Genomic DNA, 24,470 nt, shown 5'->3' on the forward strand with positions numbered 1-24,470 from the left:
TTATGTAGATACGAAGAAAAGGAAGTTAAACATAAAGAAGATTTGTGATTTCATTTGTGTACTATCTTCTTTTTCTTTGTATATAGAAATGCTTGGTTTTGTTTGGTTTTGTAAAATTTGGGAAAAATGAAGACAAAAGAAAAGAAATAGTGAGGATTATAGGAAGTAAAGTAGATAATTTGATTACATGTAATTAAAAAGGTTTTGCATAAACATAACTAATGCAGCCAAAATTAGGGGAAGGAAACGGGAAAAATTTATAATAATTTCTCTGATCAAGGCCTCATTTCTCAAATATATAGAGGACTAAGTCAAATTTATAAAAATAAGAACTATTCTGCAGTTGATAAATGGTCAAAGGATACAAACAGGTAGTTTTCAAAAGAAAAAATAAAGCTATCAGTCACATAAAAAGTTCTAAATCACCTCTGATTAGAGAAATACAAATTAAAATAATTCTGATGTACCACCTCACACCCCTCAGATTGCCTAATAAGGCAAAAAAGGAAAATGGCTAATTCTAGAAGGAATATGGAAAAATTAGGACAGTACACACTGTACTGTTGGTAGAGTTGTGAACTAATATAACCATTCTGGTTAGAGCAATTAGAACCATGCCCAAAGGGTAATAAAACTGCATACCCATAATAAATACCACCTCTAGGTCTTTATCTCAAAGAAATCAAGCAAAAGGGACAAATACCTGTGTACAAAAATATTTATAGCAGCCCTATTTATGGTGGCAAAGAATTTGAAATGGAGGGGACACCCATTAATTGGGTAATGGTTGAACAAGTTGTGGAATATAGTTGTGATGGAATACTATTGTGTTGTAAGAACTGTTGAACAAGATGACTTCAGAAAATCCTGGGAAGACTTCTATGAACTCATACAAAGTAAGTGAGAACCAGAAGAACATTGTATAAAGTAAGAGCAGTATTGAAAAGATGAACAACTGTGAAAGATTTAGCTATTCTGATCAAGACAATTATTCAAGACAAGTTCTACAGTCACTGTGATGAAGAATACTATCCAAATGCAGAGAAAGAACTAATTTACTCTGAATGTAGTTTGAAGGATACCTTTTTAAAACTTTATTTTTCTTGTTTTATTTTTTGCCCATGTTTTCTTTTTTAACATGGCTAACAAAGGAATATTTTACATGACTTTACATGTATAATTGACATCAAATTGCTTGCTTTTTTGAGAAGGGGGTTGGGATCAGAGGGAGAGAAAGAATTTGGAACTCAAAATTTTTAAAAATGGTTTATGTATAATTAGGTAATATTTAGCAAAATAAGTAAAATATATTTTAATAAATGAAGATATAAAAAAGACATGGGGATCTTAGTAGACTGAAAGCTCAATGAGTAGTCTTAATGTGCCAGGCAAAAAAGGTAATATGAACTTCAGTTTCATTAATAGAATTAAATTGTTCAGAAGACTGAACAGAGTCTTGTCCCCTGATTAGACTTCATCTGGAATATTTGGTTCTGTTCTAGGTATCATATACTTAGAAGGACATTGACAAAATGGATTGGACTCAGAAGGCAACAAAGATGGTAAAGGTATTTGAAAACATGTCCTAGCAGAAACTGGGGACTCTTTAAGATCTCCAGGGTGACATGGTGGCTATTTTCAACTATTAGAAGCTTAGTCAGATAAAAGAAGAATCTGCATGGATCCAGAGGTCAGAATCAGGATATTAGAAGGAGATAGGTTTTTTTTTTTTTTGTCTATTTGGTTAACATTAGATATGCCTTCTTAGGGAAGTGAGGTGGCTCAGTGGATAGAGAAATATCTGCTTTGACATTGGCTCTTTAGCCTAAATTTCCTTATCTGCAAAAGGAGGAAGTTGGACTTCTAAAGTCCTTTCCATTCCTAAATCTATGTTACTATAATCCTTTGTTTGAAGGGATTTATGCCCAATAGAAGTAATACAAATACTTTATGCCTCTAGGAAATATAGGAAGAACCATGTACTCTTTTTTTTTTTTTTCTAGGCTGACACTTAAAATGTTATGCCTAGAACTGAACAGGGTGTTCCAGAGGGTGTCTAAGCATCTGCAGGCGCTTAAGAAAATAGTTTATAGGGGAAACTGGGTGGCTCAGTGAATTGAGAACCAGGTCCAGAATGAGAAGGTCCTGTGTTCAAATTTGGCCCCAGACATTTTCCAGCTGTGTGACAGCCCTTGTGGTTCTGCTTTTGAACCAATACACTGTATTGATTTTAAGACAAAGGTAAGGCTTAAAAAAAATGAAAAAAGTAACGCTCTTCTCTATTTCTAGAGCTGCAAAGTATTCGTTTTCTTTATAATACTTATTAGTTTTACAGTCTCCCTTTCACAGCGCATTCCTGACTCTTTACCCAGTCTACAATTTCCCCCAATATTCCTAATCTACATTCTTCTGGCGAGCAGTCAAATTTATTGCCTCTTCGATTCTAAATGTTAATTACGTAGTGATATCCTTGCATACACAGACTGTCTTGTGAGTGCTCTACCCAGTTGTCTTCTTTATCCGGAGTCTGAAATATTCAGCACACCAAGCTCAGAGGATTTGGGAATGAAAACGCTCAGTATAGGTGAGTGGGTTGAAAACATCCTAGTGCGAGGGCGGCCCCTATTCCCCACACTTCCATCCGGCGCCGAGGACTTTGGGACCTGCAGAGGGCGCTGTTCACTCGTCTCCAGGTTCATGGCTGCAGCCGGCATAGAGTCGCGGGCAGCGCTGGGTGGCTGGAGGCGCCCTCTGCTTTCTGTGCTTGCAGCAGCAGCAGCGGCCAACGCCGCCGCCACCGCCGCCGCCTTATGGGAGTGTGCGTGCCTCCCGCTCCCTCCCGCCCGCTCCCCGGGCTGTAAGAGAGGGCAGTAAATCTGGAGCGAGAGACACCCGCTCTGCCGCACGTTTCCAGGCGCCGGCTTCCCAGCCGCCGCCTCCACCTCTACTGCTGCTTCTCTTTGTCCGGGGAAAGGAAGGAGGGAGGGAAGAAGGGAGGAGTAGTTGCTGCTGCTGCTGCTGCTGCGGCACCAGGTGCATCCTCGGAGCTCTCCATCACTCGGCGCCCCTTCCCCCGGGCACTGAGCCGCGCGCTTGGAGACCCGTGGCGGGGCGGCGGCAGCTTCCTTGGGTGGGTGTCCGCGTACAGGTAAGTCCTTTTTTTGGAGGGGGGGGGGGGGGATCCGGTTGAAGCTAAGGCGGCTGCGAAATTCGTTGCTGCCTCCGCGCGGCATCTGCAAGTGGGATGCGTGGGAGGTGTTTGGAGGCTACAGTTGTTTGGAAGTGCAATCCAGGTGTGGTTCCATTCCAATTCCTCTCTTAGCCCACCTCTCCTTTCCGGTGCCCCTTGGTAAGTTCGTACAGCCTTGGCACCTGGGTTGACCCTTTCTCCCGCCGAAGCTTTCGGACCCTCAGCGGGACCCCCCCCCCCCCCGCGCGCCCCCCTTTCTCCCCGCATCCCCATCCCAGCACCTAACTCCTCGGCGATGACAGGAAAATACTCGGGGATGGGGGTCCGGCACCTAGCTCCTGGCTACAGCCTAATTAAGTACAGCCGTTTGCTTAGTTTTGGACATTTTCCCTGCTTCCTTCTGGAATTGCCAAGAATAGGATATCCTATGGGGTCTTCTGTGCCGCTTCTTTATTTTTGGCCCTGGCTCCCACGTTCGTGGGCATGGGAGGGATCAGAGTTTAGAGCTTAGGGGATATTTCCCATTCCCAACCCCCTCCTTAGGAATAAAGCTTCCCTCCCCTTCCCCTTTACGAGAAGAACTGCCCTGTGCCACCCGCGTGAAGATAATTAAGATGCAGAAGCTCTTTGATTCCCTTTTGAATCGTGTTGGGCAATTGCAGGACACCCGTGCCTATATGGCGCATACACGTGCTGACTGTTTGGGTAACCCAAGGATCTCCTAGGGGTGGAATGGGTTAGTTCGAGCCTGGAGTGCCCTCCCGGCCTGGGCTGATTTGGTCTGCCGCCTTACTGTTCATTTTATCGCGATCGTGCTAATTCCTTTGAACTTTATAATGAGACCCCTTTTCCCTCCTTATATACATAAGTCTTACTTTGGAGGGCTTACACAGAAGGGATTTCTGGCACTTGGAAGCGATGGTACTACATTCTATTTTAAACACAAACAGGGGGAATAAATGTGTCTGGCAGGAGCCCAGAAGAAACCCATACTCACTGTTATGCAAGTGCATTTAAAAATACCTGCTCATTGGTTGGGATGTAAAGAGATCACCAAGGCCTCTAGGGGAAGCTGAGAGAGAAGCTAAGCAACACATTTCATCCTCAAAACAAAAGCGCACCAGAAGGGGGGAGCTTGTCTAGTTTGAGGTCCTCCTCTAAGATGGTGTGGGGCACTTTTAGGCAGCATTTCAACCCAGGGAAGAATAAAGGAGGGTGTAAACAGATAATACTGCAAGGCATTTAAGAGAACTACAGGAAACAGGAATTGTTTGGTAAACTGCAGAATTGGGTAGGAATTATTTTCCTGTTAACATGATAGTTGTGGAAAGGGAACTGGGTAAGAACTTACTAGGCTTTCAAAATTTTTTGATAACATTCTTTTTTCTTTCCAAAAGCTGTTTTGGAAATTTAGTAATCGTTCATTGCCAGTTAAAGTAACCCAATTAAAACTGGATTCAGATAAAAGAAGGGATTCCTGATTACCTTTCCATCATTTCTGATTATTACCTAGTAAAATTAGATATTTTGCTGATATAGTAAGGCTCATCTGCTAGATAATGAGATATAATGTAATTGTATGACATATAATGCAAGTGTGAGGTTTGTAGGATTTCTCTTTTATATTGATTCTATCCCATCAGGCAAAAGATAATAGGCATCACTGTAACAGGGCTTCATGCAGGCATTGTTCAGTCCCTTGCAATAATCAGGAGAAAAAATATTCAACAGGTGATACTTAGCAAGAGGCTATAGATAATATGCACAGTGAAATGTATTATACCACAGATTATAGGCTTATGTGAATCAGAGCTTTCTTGTACTGTGTGGTAGATTTCACTTTGGTTACTATGTCCCAACTCCAGTTATGACTAAAGTGCTGAGAAGCCAAGGAAAATATAAGAATGAAATGGAAAGGAAGGATATATTTTAATAGATTTTTTGGAGGTGAGTGATTGAGGGGAGTGGGTACCCTCTCTGTGATTTCATTGGTATAATGAATGTTCAGTGAGGAAATTAATTTGTTGACGGAGCTCACCCCTTCTGTGACTTATAGCCTTAGTTGTCTGGAAGTCACTGAGAGGTTAAGTCATTTATTCAGTTTCATATACTTAGAGCTACAAAGACTATATAACTCAGACCTTCCTGTCTCAGAGGCTACTCTCCTTTTTGAATAGTAGTAAAGATGAGTAAAATAAAGTTTAGCAAAGGAGAACTGAGAAAATGTTATGCATACTTTTTACATAGTCTTTTTGGAAGTAGGCATACTAGATCTTTTATTTGGGAATGAATTGTATATATACTTGTGACCTGTAATTTTTTTTTCCAACATTCAGTAGCTCACTTTTAAAACTCTGAATACTGTCAAGTCTCTTAATTTTTGGAGACACTAGTGAAAGATTAGACACCACTGTCAGTATTTTTATTTGCTTACAAAATAACACAATGTTCATTAAGAGTTTCATTTTTTTCTCTATCAAATATAAAAATGATTTTTGCCTTTGACTTAAAATAACAGACAGGGGTGCAAAAAAGCTTCTGTTAAAAAATTTGTCTAGCATACTTCCAGGTTTAGATATTTTATATCAAGTTTCAGCAAAATAGATATTTTATGTGTAATATTATATTAAAATGTGACTGTATTGAGGATATTTTAAGAAAATCTCAGGATTGGCTATTATTATATAACTACCAACAAACTAAATTATTAAAGTAAAATGTAGGGAAACAAGGATGCTTAATGTCAGTTGACCCGATTGAATCGTGTAATAAATTGCTACTGCCAAGCTAAGAAAGGACACTTTCTAGGAAGGGAGAAAAACAGTGTCCAGACACACTGTTGTTGTTGAAAGAGGTGCATGGTTGGGAACCACTGATCTAGAGAATGGTTTATGTACAGTCCCATTATGTGTATTAGCCATTTCCTAAAGATTTTAATGCTGATGTATAAAGCCTTTCATGCTTTTGTGTCTGTCAGTTAAGATCATCAGGAAGAACGAGTTTTAAAAAATTGCTTTTTCTAATTTTTGTTTTGGTAAGACCAATCAGAAACCTGACCCAGATTGTCATTGGTCTGGCTGAGAATATTCAGACTGATAAGTTCTCTAGGGCCCTGTGGAGCCACTGAAATCTCAATATCACATTGAAAACATTATCATCAGCTTGTGAATTTGTTCTGAAAGTGACTTTTGTTTAAAGGTGAGAATTAGGGGAGCTGAGATGAGGGTTGGGACTAGGGAAACCTTGTAGTTAGGGCTCTCCACAGTCTCAGAGACAGTTTAAAGAGGATTGTAAAAGAGAGGCAGCTTAAGCAAGGGCCAAAAGTATATCATCAGATGCTTGATTTCTCTCTTCCTTGATTAATAAAAATTTTACCGAGACCTACTAGAACTCTGAAACTATATGCCCTAAAAGAACACTTTTTTTTCTAGAAAAAAAAAAGCAACTTTAGTGACTGCAGCAAACTCTCCTTTCAAATCTAGAAAGTTTTCTGTAGGGAACAATTGCCATTTGAACATAGCCAAGGAGATATAGTAGATCATTTTAATTTTCAATTTTTATTATTAAGACTTGTATCTATAGGGAACTGTTTTAAAAAATATTTTTAATTTCTTGAAAATGATGCCTATTTCATAAGTGTGTTTGCCAAATTTTCTCTTTCTGCCTCATGCATAGAGACTCAGTTTTGGAAACATCCAGGATTGTGTTGTAAAAACACCTTATTTTACACAGGTTATTTTGTGGTGATATCTCTCCCCAAATTTAGGAGTGCCTCTAAGCACTCTTGAATGACTTCTGTCACAAGATGGGGGTTTAGGATTTTGTGGGTTTTAGGGGTTCCTACAAATTCAAGAAAGTTATATCCTAAGTTGGAAAATTTGGAATGGATGTGGAAATTATGACTTTTCATTGGAATTTCGTACTAGTTTGATTTTGAAAGGGAATTTGAAAGTTGTTTCCTTTTAGAATATCTGAAACCATCCTTAGACTCAATAAAAATTTTCTGAGAAGGGATTAGAAGTCAAGTCGAATCAACAAGCATTTTTTAAGCACCCAGTATGTGTCAGGCACTTTACTTAATGCTGGGGATTCAAAGAAAAGCAAAAAATAATCCCTGCTCCTAAGGAGTTTAAGGGTAATGGGGCAGACAACATTTAAACAATTACATAAATTCCTTGAGAGCGGGGATTATCTTTTGCTTCTTTCTGCATCTCTATCAGTTAACACAGTGCCTGGCACACAGTAGGTGCTTAATAATTAATTTTAATTGTTTTCAATTAAGTCAACAATGGATAATTGTTCCTTTTAATTGTTAATTTAATTGATTGTACAAAAAAGATATATACAAGATAAATTGTGATCAACTGGTGATCAACAGAAAGAAGACATCAAGATTAAAGAGGAAGGGTTTCTTATAGAAAGTAGGACTTTTAGCTCAGGTTTGAAAGAAGCCAGGGTAACTAGAAGAGAAAGGTGAAGAAGGTGAGAATCCCAGGCACAGGAGACAGTCAATGGTTGGGAGGTGGTGAGTCATTTAAGAGAAACAGTGAGCTAAAGAGGCCAGTGTAACTGCAACACAGACTTAGTGATGGAGTATAAGGTGTAAGAAGACTACTGTAGGAAAGGCCAGGACAAACAAGATAATTTTAGATTTGATCCTGGAAGTGATAAGGAATCATTGGCTTTTGCTGACTACAAGTTTGACATATCTGTCTTGGGTCTAGAATTAGCTGCACAGCCATGCCTTCCCTATCCTGTGCTTGTGACTATGACTTATTTTAATCCAATTATAATATTTTTCATTTATCCCTATTAAAATTTATCTTACTAGATCTGGCAGAACTATTCATCTATTTTCTTTGCATCATCTCTGGATAGACCATCAAATGAGAAATGGGTAAAACAAATGCAATTAAGAAGAAATTGAAGCCTGATATACTGAGTGCATAGTTCAACTAAATGACTTTTTTCCCTTGGTTCAAGTTACATCTTATCCAGATTATATCCTAATTATATCAGATTAGATTTTGAAAAAAATTTGGAGGCAAGATAATTTTTGTCAATGATATTCTGAAGGATCCCAAGGATGATAGATTCTAGAAGATTCAAGTTGGACAAACATCTCAATGTTTTCAGAAAAGAAGGAAGGCAGATTCTATACATTATAGGATGATGTCCCACAGAATAGAAGCTCAGAGTTTGCATCAATTGGGTTCAATCTTGGGGGACCTCTCTCAAAAAATAGCTCTTTTTCACTCATGCTCTGAAGCAATCAGAATTTGTAGTTAGTCCCCCACATCTATGGCATTCCATTCATTGAAGCCTCCTACAAGGGAAAGGCATTTGGGATTGGTAAACAGGCAACTCCTGCTGTCCCAGACCAGGCAGAGCCCACATTACTCATGGTTATGGGAAAGGCTATCATCTGGGCTTGAGAAATAAATAGATAAGTTACATCCTGGAGGAAGGTCTCTGGTGGCATTCTGAAGAGATACCTGATAGTCCAGTCCTGTTCAACAATTAATGACTTAGAAGGACCTCTATAGCTTAAATGAAATGTTTGCCAAATCTGAAGAGAATTCAAAGCTAAGAGGATGATTTGTTGGATTGTATGATGAGCTCAGAACAAGCTGTAATGGAGCCAGATCTAAAAATATGAAATTTAGTTCCAGATGAATTTCTTTGGCTGTAACTATAATTTCATTACTGCACTAAATTAGGTTCAAGAATCAGCTGTAAAAATATAGTCTGGAAGTAGTATGGCTAGACAGTAGTTCATGAGAACAATAGTTGGGAATTTCATTAACTATTAGGGTAATGAGAATGAGTTGTAAGATGTGGCTGACAAAAAGTTTAGGATGCATTAATATCAGTGTTGTTGTTTATTTGTGTCCAATTCTTGGTGATTCCCTTTGGGATTTTCTTGGCAGAGATCCTGCAGTCTTTTGCCATTTCTGTTTCCAGCTCATGTTACAGATGAGGAAACTGAGGCATATAGGGTTAAGTGACTTGCTCAAAGTCACACAGCTATTAAGTATCTGAGATAGGATTTGAACTCAGGTCTTCCTGACTCTAGGCTGAGTGCTCAGTCCACTTCACCATCCAGCTGCCCTTATTATCCATACCAAGGAGCTAATAAATAGTACCAACATGCTCTTCTCTGATTAAACTACATCTGCAGAATTGTGTATTCTGGAAAATACACTTCAGAAGGATCCTTGACAAGTAGGAGTGTGCATCCATTAGGAAGTGACCAGGATAGAAAAAAAATTGAAACTATGTTATTATCAAGACAAATTGAAAGAATTGTGGATGTTGCGAAGAGAGATTTGATGACTTTCTTATTACTAGGTTTTATTTTAAAATCTACAGTATGTTGCCAGCTCAGTGAGGCTGAGCCAGTGAAAGGTCAGTGTGCTGCCCTGCTAGTATCAAAACTAGGATCACCCTCCTCTTCCCCAGATGCCTGTTGCCTTTATATCTGGGAGTGGTGGTTATATTTCCTGGGAAATAAAAAGTGGGGACTCAAGAAAAAGTAAGGCAATCAAGAAACTTGGGGGAGCCAAGTGCTTGGCCCTTCCAGACAGATACTCAAGAGAGTGATTGATTAGTACTTCTGAGATCCAAACTAGAAATCCACAAGAGTGGCAAATCTAGGTAAGAGAATGTAATATGAATCTAAGAGCAACAGGGGAATTAGAGCCCAGGGTGTAAAGGACCAGACCTGAAGTCAGGAAGACTCATCTTCCTGCGTTCAAATCTGGCTTCAGACCCTTAGTAGCTGTGTGATCCTGGGCAAGTCACTTCACCCTGTTGGCCTCAGTTTTCTCATCTATAAAATAAATTGGAGGAGGAAATGGTAAACCAGTCCAGTACCTCTGCTAAGATAACCCCAAATGGGGTTATAAAGAGTTGGATGCAAGTGAAAAATGACTGAACAACAACAAGGGATAATAGGTCCAAAGCTGGCTCTGTCAAGTTATAGATGTTGAACAGAGTAAAGTTAAGAAAATATTATAAAGGAGGGAATGTAAGTTTTTAGCTTTTGATTGACTCCTTGAAAAAATCAGGTCCTTGGAGTTTTACTATATGGCACTCTTCTGACATCTCTTCTAGGGGTTTTGTCCACTGATTACACTCTCTCTCTCTCTCTCTCTCTCTCTCTCTCTCTCTCTCTCTCTCTCTCTCTCTCTCTCTCTCTCTCTCTCTCTCTCTCTCTCTCTCTCTCTCTCTCTCTCTCTCTCTCCCTCTCCCTCTCCCTCTCCCTCTCCCTCTCCCTGCCTCTTCCTCCCTCCCTCTCTCCCTCTCTCTCCTCTCTCTCTCTCTCTCTCTCTCTCTCTCTCTCTCTCTCTCTCTCTCTCTCTCTCTCTCTCTCTCTCTCTCTCTCTCTCTCTCTCTCTCTCTCTCTCTCTCTCTCTCTCTCTCTCTTTTCAGAGCTCTTCCCTCCCCTGTCTACAAACATGAGCTGGTTTTTCTAAATCTTAAAAAACATATTCACCTGACTTAGCCATTCACCCATGCTTTTATTTTCTTAAATGTCTCTTTCCTTTCATTGCCAATTTCCTGGTGAGCATCATCTACTCTTCCTGCCGTCACTTCCTTACTACTCCCTTCACTTTTCCATCTCCTTGCGGTCTAGTGAAACTACTCTCTCCCATGTTGCCAGGGATCACTTATTTTCTGAATCTTATTTACTCTTCACTTTTTGCTGTTATTGGTCAGGTCGCACAATATTTCCCTTATTAAACTGTGACCTCCTTGAAAGCAAGGATTGTTGGTCTTTTTTTTTTTGGCTTATTTTTTTTCTTGTCTTGCTTTGTAACCCCAGTTCTTAGTACAGTCCCTGGCACATGGTAGATGCTTAATAAATGTTTAGTGTGTGATCACTTCCTTCTTTTTCATCTTTATTTTTCTGTTTATGGGATATGATATAAACTAAATAAAATGTTTTTTAGCAGTAAGAAGTTAATAACAAAGCAATGTTTGATAAGATCCTCTAAACTATACTATTTTTCTTTTATTCTAGGGCAGCATATTACTTGAGAGTCACTTGGATAGAGGCCTGGTCTTGAAATCAGGAAGACTTGAGTTCAGGTTTTACCTTTGATGTGTGCTGGCCTTGTACTCATGGGCAAGTCATTTAACCTCTCAGGAATGTTGGGGATTCTCAAAGAATACATCAGTAGCAAATTGCTGATGTGCATTGGTGGAGGAAGTTTCTCTTTATGGAATTTTTTATAACAATTAAACTACAATGGCGGATAAAATGCATGGGTGTGTTTGTGTGTGTTCTTGAATCTCTTCCCATCTACTTGCTCCTTCAGCTTCCACTTCCTATGGGAGTCCAGAACTACAAAGACCATCACAGAATAATTTCTTCTTATAGTCAGAAGGGACCAGACAGAGGCAATCTTGCCTGATCATCTATCTGATTAAGCATTTTTCTTGACACTATATTGACAGATGGCTACATAGCCTCTGGGGCAGCTAGCTTGGCACAGTAGATAGAGTGCCAGGCCTGGAGTCGGGAAGATTCTTCTTCCCGAAGTCCAATCTAATCTTAGACACTTACTAGCTATGTGACCCTGGGCGAATCACTTCACCCTGTTTGCCTCAGTTTCCTCATCTGTAAAATGGAGCTGGAGAAGGAAAAGGCAAACCACTCCAGTATCTCTGTCAAGAAAACCCCAAATGAGGTCAGGAAGAGTCAGACATGACTGAATCAACTAGACCAGCGGTTCTCACCCTCTCAATTTGTAGCAATGAGAATACATAATGCATATCAGGTATTTACATTCTGAATCATAACTGTAGCAAAATTACAGTTTTGAAGTAGCCACCAAAATAATTTTTTGGTTTGGGGTCACCACAACATGAGGGACTGTATTGCGGGGCCACAGCATTAGAAAGGATAGTGTCTGATTGAATATTTCCAGTGATTGGAAATCTCAGACCTGCTTCATCATTAGAAAGTTCTTCCTTATAGGCTGGGCCAAAACCTTCCCCACCAAACAAATGAAACTTACTAAATTCTACCCTTCTTACTAGTTATCATCCTATTTCATTCATTTTCTTCTCTGCTAAATTCTCTTCAACACTCACTGCTCCTGTGATTTGGGGGCACATCTTTTCTTGGTTTCATTCCTACTACTCTGAATATTCCCTTTCAACCTCCTTTGTGGATTTTTAAAAAGCCATATTCTACTTTTTTAGGACAGGTATCTCATAAGGGTCTCTTGGAGCACCCTTGTACATGCTATTGTTTGGTCATCTCATCCATCGGTTCAGGAATCATCCTCATTTAGGTGATTCTCATTCAGAGCCAGCTTTGATGCTATGATTGCTCATTATAATTATGTGGCATACAATTTATTTTTTTAATCATTCTTTCCATTACATTACTGAAGTCATTATATAAATCATTTTATTTATTTTTATTTGTATGTATTATACATTTTATTATATATATTATTTTATATAAATTTTGTCTAAAATTGATTCTTATATATTTTTATATAAAATGATTCCTATAAATCATCTCTTATGGTACATTAATATTATTTAATTCTATGTACCATTGTTTATTTAATCATTTCCCTGCAGACAAGGATTTTTTATTTCTAGTTCTTTGCTGTGATTATATTTCAGTGGGAGTACCAGACCTGGAGGCAGGAAAACTCCTCTTCCTAAGTTCAACTCTGTCCTCAAACAATAATTAGCTGTGTGTTCCTGGGCTAGTCATTTAACCCTGTTTGTCTCAGTTTTCCTTATCTGCAAAATGAGATGGAGAAAGAAAATGACAAAATACTCCAGTATCTTTGCCAAGAAAATTCCAAATAGGGTCACAAAGTGTTAGATATTGATTGATTGAAAACAACTGAACAAAAACAAATGTCAACAACTAATAATGGACATGGAGGTCAGTGTGCTCCTGGCATTAAGAAACCAAGCATAATGACCAGATGCATCATACCATAGCTCTGTTTATCTGAATCTCATGCTTGGGGGAGGGTATACATTCCTTGATCTCCTTGTGACTTGACTCCTTTTTCATTGACTTTATTTCTTTGTTGTCTTGTCAGACTTTATGCTTCTTTCTTCTCTGGTGCTCTCAGGGGGTACGTCTCCTTTCTTTCTTTTATCTTACAACACTTATACTCTTTTGCTGCCTACTGCTTCTAGAGATGGACTCCTTACTGTCACCTAAGGATTTAGTTTATAGAGAAATAAGAATTTCTTCACATGGATGGTGAACTGTATAGAGATTACCAGAAGTTATCAAATCTTATTCTCTGAATACTTTAGGAAATAGGATTGATTCATATATTTCAGGCCAAATCGAGTCCTCCCTGAACAGAAAAAATGGTCAAGATGATCTCTGAAGAGCTCTATAATTCTTACCCAGAAGCCTTAAATTTAGTCCCTGAAAACCCCCCAAACTACATTCACAGTGGTGAGATTATTATGTGTTAAGGGTAAGTTAGAAGCAGATGGGATGAGTGGCACATCTGTAACATAGGATAATGATATGAATCATGACACCCAGCAGTCTTAGAAATGTAGGATCACCTGCCAAAATGAAAAAACTCAGATTGTGTGTTAGGATTCTAAAAAGACAGTAACAAGGCAATTGGATTGCTGAGGCTTGCTAATGTGGATTTTGTGAGTTTAATGGCCTTGAAAAAATATAGTGGGGAGAAGAGAGGCACAAGCTCTGAAAAATACCAATAAAATAGAAGCAAATAATGAAGAGTTAATAAAGGAGCCAGTTTTTTATACTCAACCAATCTTTCACGGTAAAGTTCTAGTCTAGAAACTTAATATGTATGCCATCTATGCTAGATGACAGTGTAGGAGAAGTAATTTTCAGTCAGCCAGCATTAATTATCTTTACACTTGATTGTTGAAATCATTCATGGAGTGCATCATTTTCTGAAGACAGGCAATTTCCCCCACTACACAAAGTATTCTAAGTTTGGAAAATTTGCTGCCTCCAAAATCAAGTCTGTTTTGCTTCATGATATTGCTATTGCAATCTATTTATCCTCCTGGACAGTCATTTAATCACCAAAATATTAGATTGATTTAAGTTGCAATTCATATTTCTTTGTCCAATACAAATTTTTCCATCATTTTGATAGACATGAAAGGATGATTGAATGTAGGGACATGCCCAGCATCATATTTAACTTCTTAAAGCCTTCAGCCACTACTAATCATTGAATAAATATTTTGTTGGTTTAGATTATAACCAGTCATGAGGTTTGTTTGGGGAAAGAAAGGTAGTGGTTCTCTTTACCAACAAAATTGATTGACAAGATGAGTTCAAGAACCTTTCTTTTCATTCTTAACCTCCATGTAAATGTTTTCCTTTCTCACTCAGAGTCCAGAATATGACAATGATATACTCTTCACTAATGTCTTTTTGCCATTCCCAATCATTTGTTCTTTTTTTTGTTTGTTTCTTTGTTAAGACTTGCTACCCTGGATTCAAATTTTTCTATTTTGCCATGTTGGCTATAAGCTCTGCTTTCACAATTCTTATTTCCCTTTTAAACCATTCAGGAACATCCTGCTATTGGTGGCATGCTCTCTTGGGATTACACAGGATTCTCTACCTCATCAGGGGCAGAAAATTTGTTTTCTTTTGCCTTACTATATTTATTCATAGATGTCTAGATTCATGTAGCTGACCAGACAGCCATATACCCTTCTGTTATTAATATCTTCCCTATTTGTTTATCTGCTTATACTCAATGTATTTAACTGAGTTTTCTTCCTCTTGAGACCTTTGGGAATTTTAGTCATTTCCCCCTTATATTCCCTTATTGTTCCTTTTCTGACTCCTTCCTCTTTAATTGCCTAGGGTCTGAATCTCAAACCTGTTACAGTTTTCCCCAATCTGAGCAATTCATGTTTCATTGGTCTTGGTCTTTGTCCCAAGAGAATTTTGAAAGAAAGAACTGGAAGGATGCTGGTACCCTTTGCTTTATGTAGACTCTGATGTCCTATCCCTCTTCCCATTGTTCCTCACTTCTCTAGATGAGTACCTATTGTTTTAAAGAGCATTCAATTCCTAGCCAGAGCAAGATTCTTCTGCCTCCTGGTTTTATTCAACACTCAGAGGAGGAAGGGGTAGAGTTGAGTTCTTTTGCAAGTCATGAGTAGGTTTGGGCAGCCCTGCCACAGCTGGTGGACAGTGGATGAATGGGTACTGAGTGAGCCTGTTAGTGGTTAGCCTTTTCTGCTGATATAAGTTTTCCACTTTGTTGAAGTCCTTGATGTTCTTGGCTGTGGAAATGGTTGAAATTACTCTATCTCTTGCTCAAAGTTTCTATTTTGAAGAGGTTCTAAAGGTCAGAAGAGTTGGAAAAAATGTCTAGTTCTCCATCTTATTGGTCACAGGACTCTGATGCATAGCAGTGTAAAGCTATTTGAGACCAGAAACTAATCTGCTTTTGACTTTGTAGCCTAGTGCTCAATTGAGAATTGACATGTCAGGTGGTTTGCTCTTCATTTTTGAAGAAGACTGATGACATCATGGGGTGATGTTTTGGCTTGGATCTGAATTGGATTTAAGTGAGGCAGAGTTGCACAAAGTCATCCTCCTCACTCTTCTTCCAGCATCATCGAAGTCAATTGACAAGACAAAAGTCAGGATGACTGCTGATGACTCAGGATGCCCTGAATGACCTTGGGGTGTTTGGTGTCTGACCAAGCTCTCAGCACTCCATAGAGCCGCTTCAGCCGCATGCATGGCTCTTGGAATGTTCAGGGAGGACTGCTGTCTGGGCTTGCAGAGCTCTTTTCCAGGCTGCTCATCCATCTTTGGTGTCTACCTGTCACCCAACTCTCACCTATGTCTCCAAAAAGTTGTTGCATCCTCAGTGGCCATGCCACGGAAAACTATTTCTGCAGGAAGGTTAAACTGGGTGGGAGATAATTGACATATAATAGGTGCTTAATAAAGGTTGAATGAGAGAAATATTACTAAAATCTCTTTGTTGGCATAGAGGAGAATGTGTGGGAATTTAAAGATTATATTTAGAATTCTCAAAACAGGAAATATCCCCTTACCTAAAGATTAGTTTTCTAGCAGCCTTATCCTTGTGAAGCCTAACTCTGAACCTCTCTGTGAGCAAGACAGATCTCTGATTTGAGCAGTAAAGATGATAGTTGTCTGATTGTGACAAAGTCTGTTCTAAGTTAGTCCGTAGGAGAGATTTGAAGCTGTTGCACAGGTCCAGAATCTATTGACATAAGACTGTGTATTTGTGACTATGTATGTATGTATGTTTAGAGGCGCCATCCTGGGAGTATTCTGCATACTTTGATAATAATAAGAGTTGACAGTAAAAGGAGAAGAATTATGAAAAACAGACAAGCCAGGCGGTCTGGAGTCATTTAGATCAAGGACAGAAATCTCTATATACTTCAAAATGTCATCATTATAATAAACTTCATTATATAATCCATAATGATGAAGCTGCAGATAGGAATTTCTTGTTCACAGATGAATTAGACTTAGATGGTCTTTGAAATCTCTTTCAGCTCTTGAATTGGATGTGTATATCATCTAGAAAAGGTTAAATTTTGTACAGCGTATTTGTATAAGAAGACAGGAAGTGTGAGATAAGTTAAAAGACTTTTAATTTTTGAAAAATGAATATTTAAAGGGCTACATTTTAATTATCTGGAAAATTGACTTATGTGAATGAAATAACTCATTGACCCCAAAAAGGTGAAATGAAGCTGTACTCTATATTATAAAAGTTGAGGGTTTGTATATGCTTCTTTAAATAGTCAAAAAGTAATTGAGTTATCAGAGGAACTGCTTTTTGTTCATGGGAACTGGCAGACCCATCTGGCCCCTCTAACTCTTTGTTCAGTGGTTGTTTTTAATCTCACAAAAATGCAAGTAAATTGTTGCATTTTGAGATGAGACTTCATGTTTTTCCCTTAAAGAAAGTAGACATATGTATTTTATAGTATATGTATTTTATAGCCAAGATTGCCCTTATACTGACTGTAAAATATAGGAGCTAGAATAAATGATTTCCTAGATTCCTTTCAGAATTTAGCATTCTATGATTTGATAACTAGAATATATTTCACTTAAAGTGAATTCTTTTAAGAATATTTTTAGTGTTCACGTTTTAAACACTTTTTGAATTTTGAGGAAAATTATTTAACTTTTGCCATAAATATTTCAAATAAAAACCCCATATTCAAAATATGTAATAAGATCAAGAGAAATTTACCAATAGATAAGTAATTAAAAGACAGAAATAGATTTCAAAAGAATTGCAAACTATAATCAACTATATGAAAGCTTGCTCCACATCACTAGAAATATCATAAATGAAATAATTTGCATTTATGTGCCACACAATTAATTGTGCCTCACAGCTAGCAAATTGAAAAAAGTTGACAAAAGACAAAAATAGATAATGTTTGACAACGAGGCCATGGGAAGATAAGAATGTTAATGTTCTGCTGGAACAGCTAAAAATTTGTCCAAACATTCTGGAAAAATAATTTAAGATTATGTGAGAGAAGTAGCGAAACCATTCAGGCCCTTTGACCCAGGAATCCTACTACCAGGAATATATCCCCAAAAGAGGTAAACAATAGAAAAGATCCTTATATAACAAAATACAAAAAAGCAATTCAATTTGTGGTAGTAAGGAACTGGTACTAAAGCGGGTAGCCATAGAATTGGGAAATGGCCCAACTAATCATGATATAGGAATGTAATAGACTTTTAGTGGTTCATAAGGAATGATAAATAGGAAGAATTCAGAGAAACAAAGACAGTCTGGTATAACTTGATATAAAGTAAGAAGTACTAAGAGAACAATATAAAGAGTATCTTCAATAATGTAAACATCCACCCCCCCCCAACTAAAATAAAGCAGAATTATAATTGTGATGCTCAATTTTGGCCTCAGAGAAGGAGAAAAGAAGGTGGGAGACAACAGCTACAGTAAAGCATGTCCATTGTTAAAAACAGTTATAATGGTAGATGGAAGTGGTGGTCTGTCCATGAATGCCTGTGGTATAAAAACAAAAGAACTGAAACTGTAAAATGAATAAAAGGTTATTGAATACCCAACAAAAATTAAGCTTCACTCATTAGCATGGTCAAGGTTCCTGTCCTCTATTTTTTTTACAAATGGTATTTGGCTTAACCTAGTTCTTAGTGAATTCATTATTTTTAAGTAGGGTATGGGAAATGAATGGATAGCCCCAAGAAAGGGGACACCAAAAGGTCTGTCTCTCAAATAGCTGCTCTTTCATGCAGAAAACCAATTTATACCAAGACTTTGATTTAATGTTTCTTCTGGTGGAAGGAACAATGGATTTAAAACATACCCTGACCCTTTGGAAGGAGGCAGAATTTTGGTACATAAGTTACATTTAAAGATGCCTCTCTTTTTTTTCTATTTAATTTTGATTGGTATATAAAATGATTCAATAATAATGTATTAGATTATATATAATATATGCATATATTGCATATATTATATGTATCATACAAATACCTTCTACTCTCATATTTTCCAAAGTTCTCTGAATACTTGGAACATTCAACAAGGAGGTCATTTGACTTTCAGACAGATATCATCCACTTCCTGGAATATTTGCATGGATTTCTACCTTTCTCAATACCTCTTAATATGGTTTGATGCTATCCTACTATGCAAGCATAGAATCAGGGTAACTTCCTTCTTCTTTTAGTTCCTTTTCTTTTTTATACTTTTTTCCCCTTTTCATAAATACTCTCTGTTCACTCTTTATTTCCTTCTCCCTTATTACTGTTTTTAAGCCCCTACTCCTCGTCTCCTTCTTTAATGCTTATTTGTAGTCTACTATTGTTCTTTTTAGGGATGAAGAGGTTAAGAAAAAGTGGGGAGGGGATAGAGTCTTAATGATACAGAGAAGGATGTGGAGACACCCAAGGACTCTCCCGAAGATTCCTAAAGTTAATTTTTTTGGAAATTGTGATTTTATGTTGAAAGGGAATGAGTTCTTAAGATGGAAATGGTATCTGTTGATAGAATATCTATAATAGTTGTTCTCTGGAAAACTGATGACTGAGAGTTACAAAGGGACCTGAGGGGGCAGCCAGTCTACCCCTCCTCATTTTTACAGCGAGGACATTGACACATGACGTGAACTGCCTAAACTCACACAAGTATTATGTGACTAAGACAAATCTACAGTCCTGGATTTGATCTCCAGGTTCAGGACTCCAAGTGTGATTTTCTCCATAAATTTAGTCTCAAACAATCTAGATGAGAAATAATGCCATTTCTGTGAAGAAAGGGGAGCTTCTGAAGCAAGATAAAGCAAAAAAAAATGTTTAGTGTGTCTGAGTGAATGTGGAAGTCTAGAGATCCATAACTCCCCACTATAAAATATTCCTCTCATGATTCCCTTCCTCTGAATTGAAAGGCAGTTCAGTTGTATAGAGATTTTCTCCATCAAAAAATAAAATATTGTTAAAACGAAAATATATTATTATCGAAAAAAAGAAATTCCATTAAATGATCATATCAGAGAGATGAGATTTTGCCTGATCATGCTTGGGATTATCATTTCCCAACCATTTCCATATCATGCCTCCACTATTTCAGTCTTTCTCCTTCTCTTTAATCATCCCCTTCAATGCTTCCCGTTTCCACCCCTACTGTGACTTTGGACCCTTTTCTGGGAAACTAGACTATATGATAGATAAGCTCTAACTTGCCCAGTACCAAGCCCCCTCCACCTCATTTCCTGGCCATTTCCATATCATGGTAGCAGGTGTATATTATGTGTTCCTCTCACTTTTGTCCTCAATCCCCCTTTATGTATTGGCTTCTTTTGGAAAGTAAGCTATTCCAAAGGAATTCTTCCTTTCCTAGACCAAGGGAAGGTGTAAAAAGTTAAGTTCTTTGTATATTGTGCGTTTTCAAGGAATATAGTTATTTTTTTAGTTCATTAACTACTTGAGAAATGGGGGGTACAAAGGAACTTAAATCTGAAGTGTTAGCAACCAGTGGAGACTAGTCTTAAACATCTTTGGAATGCTAATGTAAGCCAAAGTACACATTATTTAACTTATATGAATTATATCAATGTATAACTTTCTGGGAAACATTGATAATTGTACAAAGGAGGTACTCTTCCAATAAATTTTTTTCAGTGAGAGAGATGCTTACATGAAATTAGTGTTTTTAGATCCTTAAATTTACCTTCTTCCTATTAAACTTTTTTGTCTTATTTATATATAGTTATAGACATTATAGAAACATATATGATATATAAATTATATAAAATATAAATATGTATGATTATAAAATTATAACTTTTATTTTTGTTTTAAAGGTTTCCAACAACTGGATTGATTGTCTACTAGGGAAAATTGTCACCAATGGCAGTAAAACTGATTTTCTGGTGCACTGGGTAAGTTTTTTGTTTATCATTCCATTCATTGATTTTTTTTCATTCAATTTTGATTTTAAGTCCCTAATCACATTTTTTTGTTGAAGAGACTTTTAGGTGGATTTACTATATACTGGGTGCCATTCAAATAAAACATCTGGCCATTATGTTTTGTAAACCAAACAAAAAGAAACTGCTGAAAATTAACTTTTATGAAAGCAGAATTTGATGATGTATTCTTTTTTGGGGGAAAACACTAAAATACTGACAGAAATTTAAGTCCAAAGAGATACTTTGGTATATGATTCTAGAACTAGTTCTGCTTTTTTTTTTGTTGCTGATATATGAAACCATTAGTATGTGGTAATAAAGGAACTGTCATGTAGTGAAAGTGAAGGAAAACAGATGTGCAGCCCAGATGTTACCTGGGTACCCTTCCTCCCCCTACTCTGCGGTCAACAGTATTGAGATACAATGAGAAGCCAAAGGAGGTTTTGATTTACATAGTTGACTATTATACAGATATGTTGAAATTGAAGAAGAGAAGGGAAGGGAAGTCAGTCTGGAATGGGAAGGCCATCTTTGATTCATTCTACCCCTGGTTTTTGTGATATAGTAGGAAAAAAAACGGATTAAAAGTTCTAAGAGCTGAAATGAGGACATGAAATTTCATTTCTTTGTAGCTTGTGGAAAGTAATAATTTTTTCTGGGTTTCAGACTTCCTCAACTATAAAACAGAGGAGTTAGATGAGATGACTTCAGAAATTCCTTTTAGTTCTAAAGTCGATGATTCAAAGCTAGGTTAGCTGTGTAATCTTAGCAAATCGTTTAACCTCTGGGTTTCTTCATTTATTAAAAGAAGCATTAGACTAATAACCTCTACTCTCTTTTCCATCTCCAAAAGTATGTTTCACTATGTATAACTAGTTTGGGGGGAGTAGACCTGGCTTAGGGAATTCTGGTGGAGAAGCTCTTTCTATCAATGTAGTTCGGTGCCTGCTCCAAGACTGACAGCATTAGAGAATTGTCAGGAGACCCTCAGAGGTTGTGACTTGCCCAATATTACACAAGTATGTGTCATAAATGGGACTTGAACTGAGGTCTTCCTGACTCTGAAGCTAGCTCTCTGTCCATGACATCACAGTTGTCAGATATCCTTCTACATGTTTTTTTATAGACCCAGATATCTATAGCATCATGTATTCTGTGATTATAAACACCAGTTGTCCAATGCATAAATATGCATTAATATAAATGTAGGTTTTTGTGGAAGTTAATTTTCATGATGGGGCAGAGGTTAATGGACTGAAACAGAATGATAGATCTGCAGACAACGTCTGGAAAGCTGGAGGAAGAAGGACTCCAGGGGAGTACGTGACTGATGGAAATAGATGTCGAGGTAAAATTGGCTTATTAAGAAAAACAAGGTTGGAGAAGAGCAGATAGGGTGAATTGAGTTGTAATGAGTTTATAGCCTTTGAGAGGAGTTAAAAGAATTTATAGAATTAAAGCTAACAATCAATAATAGAAAACTCTTGTGGCTCTTGAACTAGTCTGGGAGAATCTAAGGAGGAGAAGAATATATGAGGTTCTAATTCTGACACCCAGAAGATTAGGTTCTTCTTTGGGATTCAAGTGATAGCAAGAATGACAATGTGTATATATGTTTTATATACAAACACACGTATATCCATGCACAAACACATACAAAACAGCATATATGCACATTTATAGATAATATACTTACATATATGATATATAACACTTAATATATAATATTACTTAACAGTATAATAATAATAATTATATACTTATATTTGGGGACACCTAAGTGGCACAGTGGGTAGTGTTGGCTTTAGGGTCAGGAGGATCTGAGTTAAAAATAAGCCTTTTACATTTACTAGCTATGTGACCCTAGACAAGTCTTTTTACTCTATTTACCTCAGTTTCCTTATCTGTCAGATGAGTTGGAGAAGGAAAGAGCAAACCACTCCAGTGTCTTTACTAAGAAAATCCCAAATGGAGTCACAGAGATGGACACCACCAATTGATTAAACAACAACACCTATATCTGTATAGATCTCTATAATACCCATGTATATATTATTTTTATATATATAATATATACACTGATATGCTGTAATTATATATACTTATATACTGTAACATGTATACTCTCTTATATATATGGTACATATATGATCATTATATAAACTATATTCTTAACTATATTCTTGCTGTACAGATTTGAAGTAGCATCATAATTAATAGCTACTAAGCTGAAACATCTATTAAGCACATACCCAGTTTTAGGCACTCTGCTAGGTGCTAAGGCTACAAATGCAAACAAGTCACATACCTTCCTTTCAAGGAGATTCCATTCTAAATGGGGGAAGACAATATATAAGGGGGAGCTGGAAAAGGATGTTCCAAGGCAGCAGAATGGCATGTTATCTATGCAGCCAGAGAATCATGTGGAGGCTTGGTTCTTGCTGATGTAAGGAATTAAATTAATAGTTTGACTAAAATATATAAAGTTATAAATAATATGGTGGTTGCCAATCTAAAGTATTATTGCTCAAAGTCGAAGTGACTTTTAATAGCTTTTATTTACAAAAGAGATGGAAAGACTGAAAGTAGAGATATACAAAAGACAGAGAAGATATTTTAGCCTATCTAACTAAATATTGCTCTGGGGCTCGATTCAGCCAGAATTTTTTGACTCTCAACCTGAATTAATCTCTCTCCAGAAGTCAGGAAAGGAAAACTAGCTATCCACTCACACAAGTTCACTCCAAGAGGCAGATCAAGATGATGACTTGAGCTCAAGGTGACTCCTGAGGTAGACTTTCTTCTTTAAGCTGACTTTCTTCTTGAAGTTGTCTCCCTTTTTGAAGCTAACTCCCCCAGCCCCAGAAATTCAGGGCCTTTTATAGTGGCTTTATGTCCCTTCCCCTCTTCACAAGGGCCAATCACAGCTTCCAAATTGCCCAGCACTGCCCACAGGGGTAGTGTCTGTGGGTCCACTTTTCACCTTCTGGAGGTGTGAGTTCTTATCAAAAGGGTTCACAGTTTCCTGGCTGATTCAGTTTCTGAGGGTATGAATTCTCTAAGTAGTTTGGTTGCTCCTCCACCTAGTTCAAGCTGAGTTACTTAAGTTATTGTTAACGAAGTGTTAACTAAAATAGACAAAAGGAATAAAGGATTTCCTTTCACAAGTGTAAACTCAGAATAGACAAAGACAACAAAGAATTCCCTTTTCACATGGAGATAAGGTGAAAGTTCATGCATCAGAACCCAGAGTGTCAGAGACAAAGTCCAAGGAGATGAAAAAATGAGCAGGTATCACAGTGTAGAGGTGTTTGGGAAGAAAAATGAAAGCAATGGCTATTGCAATATGGAATAGTGCAGAATGGACTATACTTCTAGCTGTTTGGCTGTTTGCCAATCTGTTCTTCTGCACGAAACTCAAACCCTCTTATTTTTTAAGTTTTACTTCATTTTTGACCTAAAAGATTTTCTTATTAAAATGGAACTAAATAATTAAATCATTTCTTCATATAGGATTTATCTCCCTTATTTACGTGATCTAATGTTTCTATAAAAAGATAGTTATAAACCTGAGAATATATAGGCAGACATGCTGCTAAAGGTGAGGTTTAGAAACCCTAAGTATAGAACAGAAAGAAACCAGACCAGTGTTCCAAGCTCTAAATAGGAAGATGGAGGGTATAAGGAAAGGTAGAGCTCAGCTAAATTATATAGATTGTTTGCTTCCATTAACTGAATCCATTGAAATCCTGCTTAACAGCTTCCCTTTGTTTTTGTGGATTTATTTATTGCAGGAGTT

The 24,470-nt window shown here is 37.4% G+C and overlaps 1 protein-coding gene across 2 annotated transcripts in view; it reads left to right on the forward strand.

Moving 5' to 3' along the window:
• The first annotated feature begins 2,686 nt into the window (after positions 1–2,686).
• The window catches only part of MTUS2 (microtubule associated scaffold protein 2), a 726,305-nt gene continuing 704,521 nt past the window's right edge, over positions 2,687–24,470 (forward strand). Inside the window, exons 1-2 of one of the 2 annotated variants that reach the window (XM_001376400.5) lie at positions 2,687–3,148; positions 20,564–20,641. The gene's annotated coding sequence lies outside the window, so the exon portion shown is untranslated. The remainder of the gene's footprint in view (positions 3,149–20,563; positions 20,642–24,470) is intronic. The other variant, XM_056794728.1, reaches the window with a different exon arrangement.

Source organism: Monodelphis domestica, chromosome 4 (assembly GCF_027887165.1).
Source record: "Monodelphis domestica isolate mMonDom1 chromosome 4, mMonDom1.pri, whole genome shotgun sequence".
Lineage (NCBI taxonomy): Eukaryota > Metazoa > Chordata > Mammalia > Didelphimorphia > Didelphidae > Monodelphis > Monodelphis domestica.